The sequence below is a fragment of the Nuphar pumila genome, chromosome 6 (assembly GCF_984573655.1).
Source record: "Nuphar pumila chromosome 6, dmNupPumi1.hap1.1, whole genome shotgun sequence".
Taxonomy (NCBI): Eukaryota; Viridiplantae; Streptophyta; class Magnoliopsida; order Nymphaeales; family Nymphaeaceae; genus Nuphar; species Nuphar pumila.
Window position 1 is genome coordinate 131100775 of NC_143254.1, and position 12044 is coordinate 131112818.

Genomic DNA, 12044 nt, shown 5'->3' on the forward strand with positions numbered 1-12044 from the left:
TGAATCAGGCTCCACAACAGTAAATGTGCAGGTCAGTCGGTGCTTGATGGAGTAATGTATGATCTTCTAATGGATGTGCACAGAAGCAGAAATAGAAGGGAGAGAGAGAGAGAGAGTTGAATGATGCTACCCACGCTGGGATGAGCCCTCAAACCCTCCTCCTGTAAAGGTAAAAACTTTGAATCAGGCTCCACAACAGTCAATGTACAGGTCAGTCGGTGCTTGATGGAGCAATGTATGATCTTCTAATGGATGTGCACAGAAGCAGAAATAGAAGGGAGAGAGAGAGAGTAAGAGGGTTGATGTTCATGGCTTCCTCCAGGAGAGATTTCTTTCTCGGATAATCTTGCAGTGCAGAGACTGGGTCTTAAATAATCATCTTCGGGGCACTTAAGTCTTTACAACCACTCCTTTTCAAGAACCGTCATTTTTTTTTTTGCACCAATGGAGGAGAGGGTACTTAAGTCTTTGCAATCGCATCAAACTCCAACGCTAATTAATGGTGACAAACATGGGGATACGAGATACACATGCTTACATACGTGGTGCTCTTTGGGACCCCGATCATGAGATGTAGCTAACTGCCCTGTTCGGGGGGGGAACATATAACCTGCTTCGGAGATGGAGATACATTGAGAGAGATGGAGGCCTCCCTGGCGGACGGACAAGAGGCCTCTCATCTGGCTGTGGTGCCCCTGCTACTTGTGCATGCTGCCAAAACTGAGTACTCGATGGAGTAGGTGAATATTTAAGCATTGAAGAGGACCTACGTTCTGATAAGGTCCAATAACGGTGGGGGCTTGGCTCACCACCCACCTTTCTCCTTTCAACACTATCGGATGGAGGAGGTGCAACCACCTTCCTCCTCTTTTCCAGCAACGCAGGGCCAAAACCACCAGCTAGCGGGCTACCATCCGCGAAGAGCTCATGTCGGAAAGGACCAGGTGACGGGGGCCTGACCCAACAGTGCACCGCCATTCAGTGAGCTCGCATTGGAGGAGACCAGCCGGTAGGGGCCTGACCCATCGGCGGGAATTGCCCTCTTCTGTAACCCATAGAGAAGGGCCCCCACCCTAACCAGTTGGATGAGGAGAACCCCCCCCCCCCCCCCCCCCGTGGTTTCCCACCATAGTGGATAACTGGGAGAATCGGTTTTTCGAGTCTCTCGAGAAACTGGGCTACAGAACGGTACGTAAGCCCATGCACCAGTTTTGTTAGGTTTGGGCCTGGTTTTAGCTATTGGGCTGCCAGCTCCTATCCCAGTGGACCCTGTTCACTATTCTGATCCACCGAGTTGTGTTTGTACTCCATTTCTTTGTCCTATTACTACCCAAACCCAAAATCCTTCCAATCTAAGAAAGTTTGATCCAAACTCTTACCCAAACATCTTTTTAAACTCACTTGGGCCTATCCAAACCTTATCACTTAAACAAATCTTACAACCATCTTTTGTTGGCAACCTATCAGATTCATTTGACCTAGAACCCATTCAAGCTTACTTCGATCCATTTAAGGTATACTTGGGTCCAATTGATTCTAACCGGATCCAAGTGCATCTTAAGTTGGATCATCATAATTTGCTCAATGTCTCATATGAAGATCCATTTGTTTCTCTTGGTTGAGATCATTATTTATTACTTGCTTGGATATTCTTTGGATTCAATCTCATTAGTGTTCACAAACCTACATATTTCAAAAGTTACAATAATTTGTTGTTTCATTCGAGTAGAGAGGAGCAAGATCTAGACTTGAGGGCAAGTCTTCTCCAGCACAAAGAGAATGATGCAGGAGCAATGTTGCATGCAAGTTGATCGGGTTCATAAGAGAACCATTTGAATCCAGTTTAATTAGAGTTTATTTCAGTTCTATTTAGTTTTGGGTCTGTTGTTGTAATGAATCTATCTTGGATCCAAAATAGATTTAGGGTTTCTTTTGTTTTTCTATAAATACTCGTTACAGGTTTCTCAACGAGGGTTCGATGAATTGGATTACTGATTATTATTATTATTTTCTTTGAATTTCTTATAATTTATATTATCTTTTGTTTTTTAGTTTCGTTCGTAGGAGTAGAGTAACGTAGAGTATTTTTGGTCTAAAACAATGAATGCAGAACTAGATTTAACCTATATTTAACTGAGATCAAAGGATAGAAGACTATTTTTAATATTTTGAAGTATTTTAGAACATGAGGTAAGCCAGGTGAGAGTAAAGGTAGGGTACAACAGAGTTACTAGAGCCACCTTAAGGGGGAAAGCATACTTCCTAGGAAGTACACTTCTAAATCAAGAAATGTCAAGTTTTCCAAAACAGAGGAAGCCTGGGAGAAACTTGCATCCTATTTGTGGGAAGCATGCTTCTCACTCATTTTTCAAATTGCTTCCCCCTCACATCTCTTTTGTTTCTAACTTGTATCCTTCTCTCTTCTAGCTCGTTTTCTCCTCACTTTCTTCTTGTTTTTTTTTTTGTGTTGTGCATGTTATTATTTATTTTTTTCACTTCTCACTTGTGTTTCCTTCGTTTCTTACTCATTTTTTTCTTGTTTCTTTTTTTTTTCTCTTCTCACACGTTTTCACAATCACTTCCAAAATGAATCTCGCTTCATGCTTTGTACTACTTTTTAACCGCTCGCTTCCCCGCTTCCGCTTCACGCATATCTTCATGTATTCATTTGGCTTTCTAGTAATTATGGGCTATAATAAATCCTTTTTTTTTTACATTGTTAGAGAAATCTAGGTTTGTAATAGAAAGTTTTAAAAAAAAATACTATCTCACATGCAATTGCAAATGAAAGGTGGGTCTGTATGAAAAAAAATAATACTCTTCCTCTTTATTGCTTCATATGGGATGAGAAGAGAACATGTGTTTTATCAGAGAACCAGGGCGAGCATGACATACGTTATGATGTAAGGGATGACTTGATCATGACACCCTGACAAAACGAAAGATGAAGAAAAAGGGAAGCTCAAGATGAAAAAGGTAGCCCCAACAAGTTCACTTTGGATCGTATCCAAAGTGCAAAAGCGGGAGAAATAGTATGATCCACTTTCTTCGACACGTCCACAACAACTAATCTTTTCAGGTACGACACGCACGAGGGAATGTTGGTAACAGTGACACATCATGAAACCTGTCTTTTGACACGCGTTGAGAGAGAGAGAGAGAGTGTACCTAAATACGTATTAAAAGAGAACTGAACATATTAGGCCCTATTTTTCGTTCTACCTTGTTCTGTCCCATAGTTTTGAAGTGTTTTATGATAGATTTGAACCGTTAGATGTGTTTAGCATGCTATATTTAGTGGGAATCGATTTTTGAATAATGTTTTTTTCGTTGAAAATTTATGGTTTTATGAGTTGAGAAAAACTGGTATACCTTCGTAGCCACTGATTTTGGATCACCAGAAAAATCAGTATACAGGTCAGATTCCAGTGATCCAAAAACGGGTTCTCCTTAAAAAACCTATAGATCACAACTATAGTGTTAGATGTGAGAACAAAACTCAAAAACGATATTTTCTGAGAGGACAGAACTGGGAAGAGCGAGAAGTTGGGCAGGAGGAAAGCATTACTCTATGTAAAAAAAGATAAATAATGAAGTTTAGGGTACATTTGGATGCCAAACATGTAACTTTTGTTGTGATTTTGTTTTATAATGATGGGGAACCACTGTCTTCCCATAGATATTAGAAAAGCCATGTCAAAGTGGCGTGTCCTTGGTGACACGAGTTGATGTGGACACAGACATGACACGTGTGGATAATATGTTATTATTTTGTTATTTTTAATGCTTTAAAGTTTTTTTTAATAAAAAATTAATATTAAAATATTAAAAATTAATTTTCAAACCTAATATCCAACCTGCATCATGCGTGCTTGTGTCCATTGGCCCTGTGACATGAGTCCGGGGTGCAATATGATTATGCATTAAGCATATGATCACCCTCCATCAGATCTTGGGACCCACACCTGACAGGCTTATCCTCAAGATGGAGGGTGATCAGGTGCTTAATGCACAATTTTTTGTGCAATCATATTGCACCTGATCTTTTCAATTGTGACGTAGCTTCAAAGAGTTTTTGCTTTTATCACCTCTTTTTTATATTCTTCAGTGTAAAAGCCTCGTACCCCCCACTTGGTAGGTCAACCTTTTGCTTTAGCACTAAGGCCATGGGTTTCCTATTCTAAAAATCAAATGCGGAAAGCTGTGTGGACAATCGTGTTTGTCCCTGGACAAATAATCAGGCTCATATGAGGTGATCAACTTTTACTGTTTTTTTCGATCAAAGCGTTACGATTTCGGACAATGACAGAGATGGCACTAATTTTTGGCACAATACTTTTATTTTTATACCAAGCATATGACACATTTGGGAGAAGAAGAAAAAAAGATATGACAAAGTGGCGTCTCATTTTCAAGAGAAAAAAGCCAGGAGATCCGGTGATCTGTCAAATCACTTTAGGCAAATGATCTGACATCCCTACCATTGGTTGTTCCAATCTCACGGTCTGTGCCAATGGTTTGACACCAAAAAGTTTTAACAGATCACTTGATCTTCTCTCGAAAAAGTATACCGAGCAAATAGATTGAATTTGAACTGAAATTTTGAGTTCACTTGATCTTCTCTCCAGAAAGTATACTGAGCAAATAGATTGAATTTGAACTGAAATGAAATTTTGAGTTTTTGTAAGGGCCGTTTGCTTGTCACTGGAGAATAGGGTGTTGCGACACCCCTTCCGTGGATTCCTATGCACCCCCTTCCCACCATAACAGTTTTCCATGAAAAAGGGGGGTCCAGTGTGTAAAATGGCACACCTGTGTCGAGCCATTTTCACAATGCCATGTTTGTTTTGGCATTATGGGCTCTGCGAAAAAGCACACACATTGATGTGTTTCTGAAAAAAAATCAGATTTTTCATGACACCCAAATGCCCTCTTAGGGCATGTTTGGAAGCGAGAAAAATTTTCATAGAAAAAAAAAATTGCCTATGAGAAGTTTTGATATGATAACTTTTTTCTTTAAATTTTTTTTTTTGCTTGTTTGTGTAGCATGAGAAAATTTATTTGAGAAAATTTTTTGCTTGTTTGTGTAGCATGAGAAAATTTATTTGAGAAATTTTTTTGCTTGTTTGTTTGTTCCTAAAAAAAAGTTTTCCTCCATTATCAAGGATTATTGACCAATACCTTCTTTGGGTTGAGCAAGTAATCATCCAAGGTTGATTCTCCTCAATTAATAGCCATATTCTTGTTAGCCACAGAATAAAAATATTCAAGGGTTGTACAAGACTACCTTAAAAATAGGCCATTCAAGTTGGAACTTGCAAGTTTTTAGAACTTTATCATACATTTGAGAAATGATATCAAAAGGGATTCTATGACCAACCCAAAATGAAAGAGATTGGGAGGGTGTGTCTCCCTGACTGCAAAAGAGAGGCAAGAGAGAAGGGCATCTCTCCTTGACTACAGAAAAACAAAAGAGGAGGCTGGCTCCAAAAAAATGAAAGAAGCACGAGAAAAGCCCAATCTCAAAAAAAAAATTGATATGAAATATTCCTCCACCTGGGGGTGGAGGAATCTTTCCTATTAAAAAAGAGACTTTTTAGAAAAATCTCCACAGAAAGATAATTTCTATTGTTTGGAAAGGTTACGATTTTTCTGACTTATATCATTTTTCTTTTATATTTTCCACTTCCAAACGTGCCCTTAGTCTAAATTCAACAATGTCTACATCCACCTAAATCTGACCTATTTAAATCTCAACCTGTCAATGTAGTTGCAAGTTGGATAGGGTCTTTAAGATTCATGATTGGGGAAGGTGTTGTCATATAAAAACAAAATTTTAATAGATTTTTTTTTTCTAAATATTCCTACCTTATAAACTATACCCAAAAGCATCACCTTTTTTTTTTTTTTTTAAATTATCCCTGTTTTTTTTTTTTTTTTTTAATGGGCAAGCTAAGGTTAAGCAGACCCCACCAGTTAAATAACCATATACCATTGTGTTTTGAACTTGCAATGTCCCCAACACAAGGCAAACTTCAGTAACTACTCCTACCAGACAAGTGGAGCCCCGGTGGGTAAAATTATCCCGGCTTTTGTGGGTTAGGACAAATGTGATGTCTGGTTATCTTGAAAATGGTTTTCCATGGTTGGTAAATAGGAGGAATGATTTTGAGAAATGGGACAAGTGAAGGATAAACTCCGCCTGTGTAGTTATACACTGCCGGTCCCAAGCCCGGATAAAGGAGGAGGGTTGCGGTAGGCCTGTGACAGCCAGCATAAAAACTTTGTCATATCCTATGAAAATGAACCAATATGAGAATTTCGTTGGGGCGTTCCCTACTGAGCGACGCGCTGTACTCTCTAGGCCCGGAGGCAGTGATAAATGTGCAAGGGTTGCTAGGTCGTCGCCCAGAAGCGACGCGTCACACCGGCGCCCGGGTGTGGTGTCAAATAGGCAAGGGTTCCCTCACTTTGTTGGACGGGTGGGGGTAAAGAAGTTAGTCCAAGACCATAAAATTAGGTTAGCCACTTGGAACATAGGGTCTTTAACTGGTAAGTTGGTAGAGTTAGTAGATGTTATGTGTAGGAGAAAGATTGATATTTTATGTCTTCAAAAGACCAAATGGGTAGGTGAGAAAGCTAAAGTGATAGAACCTTGGGGATATAAGATTTGGTATACAGGAATAAATAGGAATAGGAATGGAGTAGGGATTGTTATGAGTCGTCAGTTTATAGATAATGTAGTTGAGGTCCGTAGGAAGGGTGATAGAATTTTACTTATTAAATTAGTATTAGGTACGGATATTATTAATATTATTAGTGTTTATGCACCTCAAGTAGGTTTAGATGATTCCATTAAGCATCAATTTTGGGAAGATTTAGATGGAGTAGTACAAGAGACATCTTATGGAGAAAAGCTTTTCATCGGCGGTGACCTTAATGGACATGTAGGCATTAGTAGGGATGGATTTGAGAATATCCATGGAGGCTATGGTATAGGAGAAAGAAATGAAAGTGGAGAAAGGATTTTAGATTTTTGTTTGTCCTATGATATGATCTTAGCAAACACTTGGTTTAGGAAGAGGGAGTCTCACCTAGTAACATTTAAAAGTGGGGTTAATACGAGTCAGATAGATTTTTTCCTACTTAGAAAGAGAGATAGGGGTTGTTGCATCGATTGTAAGGTTATACCAGGAGAAAGTGTAGCTACACAACATAGAGTCTTAATTTTAGATCTTAGAATTAGACAATGCCGCAAAAGGGATAGACATAGGATAAATCCTAGAATTAAGTGGTGGGCACTGAAAGGAGCTAAACAAGGTATGTTTGTAGAGCAGGTAGTTAAGGAAGTTGATTGGTGTCTCGAGGAGGATTCAGAATCAATGTGAAATAAGATAGCGGGTGGTATGAGAAAAGTAGCTAAGGAGGTATTGGGTGAGTCTAAAGGCGGTGCACCACTAGGTAAGGATACATCATGGTGGAACGAGGATGTCAAATTAGCTATTAAGGTTAAAAGAGAGTGTTATAGAAATCTAAGTAAGAGTCGTGATAATGAGAATTTGGAGAAGTATATGATAGCAAAGAAGGAGGCTAAAAAAGTTGTTCGAAACGCGAGGGCTAAGGTATATAAGGAGGTTTATGACAAGTTGGATACCAAAGAAGGCGAGAAGGATATTTATAGGCTTGCAAAGATGAGAGATAGGAAATCGAAGGATTTGGGTATGGTTAGATGTATCAAAGATGAAACGCAAAGGGTTTTAGTCAAAGATGAGGAGATTAAGGAGAGATGGAAAGATTATTTTGATAAGCTATTTAATGATAGTCATGCTCAAGATCTTGGAGACTTCTCCATTCTTTTTCATGAGATAAATCGTGACTTCATGCGCAAGATTCAAAAGAAAGAAATTGCAGAGGCTTTGAAGAAAATGAAATCAAGAAGGGCAGTTGGCCCAGATGGTATACCTATCGAGGCTTGGAAATGCTTGGGAGAGAAAGGTTTAGAATGGTTGATAAATCTTTTTAACTTGATTTGGCGAACAAATAAGATGCCTAATGAGTGGAGGAAGAGTACTTTGGTGCCTTTATATAAGAATAAGGGTGATATACAAGATTGCACAAACTATCGTGGTATAAAACTCATGAGTCATACTATGAAACTTTGGGAGAGGGTGATTGAGTCTAGGTTGAGGAAGGTTGTCATGATATCGGAGAATCAATTTGGTTTTATGCCTGGAAGATCAACTATGGAAGCTATACATCTTCTTAGACAACTTATTGAAAGATATAGAGAGAGGAACAAAGATTTGCATATGGTTTTTATTGATTTAGAGAAGGCATACGATAGAGTACCTAGGGACGTTCTCTGGTGGACAATGATGAAGAAAGGTGTTTCTCTCAAGTACATTAGTATAATTAAAGATATGTATGAAGGAGTAGTAACCAATGTCCGCACTTGTGGAGGGGTGACAACCAATTTCCCGATAACGGTTGGGTTACATCAAGGATCTGCTTTAAGCCCTTTCCTATTTGCGATAGTGATGGATGAGCTTACGAGATCAATTCAAGAAAATGTACCGTGGTGTATGTTGTTTGCTGATGATATTGTTTTGATTGATGAGTCTAGAGCTGGGGTTAATGCTAAGTTAGAATTATGGAGACAGACATTGGAAGCTAGAGGTTTTAAGTTGAGTAAGAGTAAGACTGAATATATGGAATGTCGGTTTAGTAAGCAACGAAGTAGTGATGGGAGTGTAGTGAAGCTTGGTGAGCAAGATATACCGGTGAATGATTATTTCAAATATTTGGGATCCATCATTCAAAAGTATGGAGAAATTGATGGAGATGTAAATCATAGGATAAAGGTTGGGTGGATGAAATGGAAAAGTGCTACTAGAGTGTTGTGCGATCGTAGAATGCCATTGCGGTTGAAGGAAAAGTTTTATAGGACGACTATTAGACCCGCTTTACTATATGGTACGGAATGTTGGGCTGCCAAGAGACATCATATTCAAAAAATGAGTGTAGCTGAGATGCGGATGCTTAGATGGATGTGTGGAAATACAATAAAAGATAAGATTCGGAACGAAGAGATACGTAAGAAGGTAGGTGTTGCACCCATTGAAAATAAGATGTGAGAGAATCGTTTACGGTGGTTTGGACATATTCGGCGAAGGCCTAATGATGCTCCAGTTAGAAGGTTGGAGAAATGGGAAAATATATTAGTTAAAAGAGGTCGGGGTAGGCCTAGGAAGACTTGGATGGAGATGATAGGAAAGGATATGAATGCTTTGAACCTCACCGAGGACATGGCGTTGGATAGAAATGATTGGAGGAAAAGGATTCATGTGGAAGACCCAAAATGAATTTCTTTTTTGGTTCATATCGCTAACCCCAATTGTTTTGGGATGAAGGCGTAGTTGTTGTTGTTGTTGTTGTTGTTGTTGGACAAGTGAAGGATATGGTTCTGGGTTTGCCTTGAAAAGGAATGACCATTATGGGTTTGAAAAAAAATCTCCTATTCTTGTACCCAAATTAGGGCCTCATCATATGGATGACAATCTTTTTAATCTTTAACAGTAAGATCCGAAAAAGATCTATGATGAAATGGATTTACACATCATTGTAATTGAATATATGTATGAAATAAGAAAGGGAAGGGTTCTAGTTCTGGATCAGGTCGGAATAGAGCAAGCAGCACCAGGTACTGATCCAAAATATCACGTGTTCGAAGATTTACACCCATTTGGGAATTGGGACCAATGTTATCGGTATCGGTGGGTATCGGCCGATATACATCATACTGGCAGAAAATCGATACGCTGCAGGCCTGTATCGATTATTTTTAATAAATGTACGTAAAAAACACTTTTTAATATTATTTTTAAAATTATTTTAATGGTTTTAACACGTGTCACGTTGTGATCGACATGTAATAATTTATTATTAGAACTCGGCCGATACCGATACTGAACATTGATTCGGACTGCAAACTTGTGCGGGTCAAATGAGATCTTAGGCAGAACCACCTTTCTTTGTCTGCTATTGTAGGGAAGAAAAGTTTATAAAATCATGCTTAACTTTTGACCTATTTACAAAAAACACGCCTAACTTTTAGGAATTTAAAAATACCCCACTTACTGTAAGGCTGAGAAACATGTTGAGACATGTTTTTAAGAGCTCATTCAAACTTCACTCATCTCGGCTTAGCTCGTTAAATAGTGAAAGTTATATTTTAAATATATATTACAACATTATATATAATATTTATACAACCCCCTTTAATCTGAGAAGTAGGGCTGGTAAACGAACCTAACAGGACATGTTCCGGCTCGGCTCGGCTCGGCCCGATCCTGGATGAGACAATCTGAACATGAGCTGGCTCATGTAAAAGCATTTCATGTTATTTATACATAGTATATATATTTTTATATATTATATTTAAATATATATATATAACTTTTTTATAAATTACACTTAATAGGTCATATTTTAAGTATATATTTTTCATTCATTCTTTTTTTATATATTTTATGCATTTTTCATTTATATATTACACAAAATATATATCATCCATAAAAATATATATTATCCTACTTGTGGGTACTTACATGATGAATTTATTGAGATAGACTGAGACCATTCGAAAGTTTATTATTTCGTTTAAGTTGATACCTTGGATGACTAGCTGAATCCACTTCAAAGGAGACTGTATAGCTACTGAAAAAGAATTCTCTAAAAGTTGAGACAAATGACGATACATCATAACTAACTGTAAAATTTGTGTGATCTAAAACTTAAGACAATAATTGATAGTCATGTCTCATAACTGCGATGACTTAAAACACCGAGTCATTGCTACTTGTGGAGCATAGTTGTTAATAATATTATTCATCCAAGCCAGGGGCATAGCTAGGGGGGGCAGGACTGGGCTGTAGCCCAGTCCTGCCTCCCCAAACAGTTAAATTTTTTTTTTTTTTAAAAGCCCAGTCCTAGCCCTGCCCTGATTCCATATGAAATAGATTTTTATCCATTTTTTAGCCCAGCCCAGTCCTAGCCCAGCCCTTACTGCAGCAAATAGTTTGATTTGTCTATGAAATAGATTTTTATTAATAATTGTAGCCATTTTTTATTTTATCTCAAAAAAAAATTTCGGGGGCGCTGCCCCCGAACCCTCGAATATTCTTTAAATCAATTCAAGCGGTACAAGAACTTCATGGATCAAAGAATTGATATTATCCAACTCAAGATCTGATAAAATTGGATCCGTATTCAAGAATGAATTTTTTTAGTATGATTTTTTATGTTCTAAACATTTCACTCAACAAAATGAATTCTCTTCAATATTTTGAAAAAGATAAGGTGATTCATTTGTCTTTTGTTTTTTAAGTAAGTTAGGGATAATTTTAGCGGTTTTAGATATGATCCAGAACCCTCCGTTATGATTGTGCACTCAGTTATGATATTGCAACCTAACCATCCCACTATCTCATTTTTGCCAGGATCAAGAAAAGGTTTTCTCCAAAGTTTAAAAACTCGTTGAATCAACCCAGTGACTCAGCCCGGATCGCCCGATCATTGAGTAAAAAAATTGGTTGAACTCAGTTTTTACAAAACCCGGTCAAGTCATATATATATATATATTAAATATATTATAAAAAGTATAATATAATGCATATTATATATAATATATTGGTAAAATACTATAAAATATATTTATATATTTTATATAAAATATAAATTTAACATGACCCGGCCAAGACACGAGTCACTCAATGACCAGCCGAGACGAGTCACTGGGTTTTAAAACCATGGTTTCATACAAACAACAACTATGCCTTCATCCCAAAACAATTGGGGTCGACCATATGAACCAAAAAAGAAAATCATTCTGGGTCTTCCACATGAATTCTTCTCCTCCAATCATTTATGGTCCAATGCCATGTAAACTTTAAATTATAAGCCTTTGGTTTATACTCAACTCTGATTTACCCCCACTTTGGTGATTTATTCATTCACACCATCGATTGAATAGATTGATGATGATG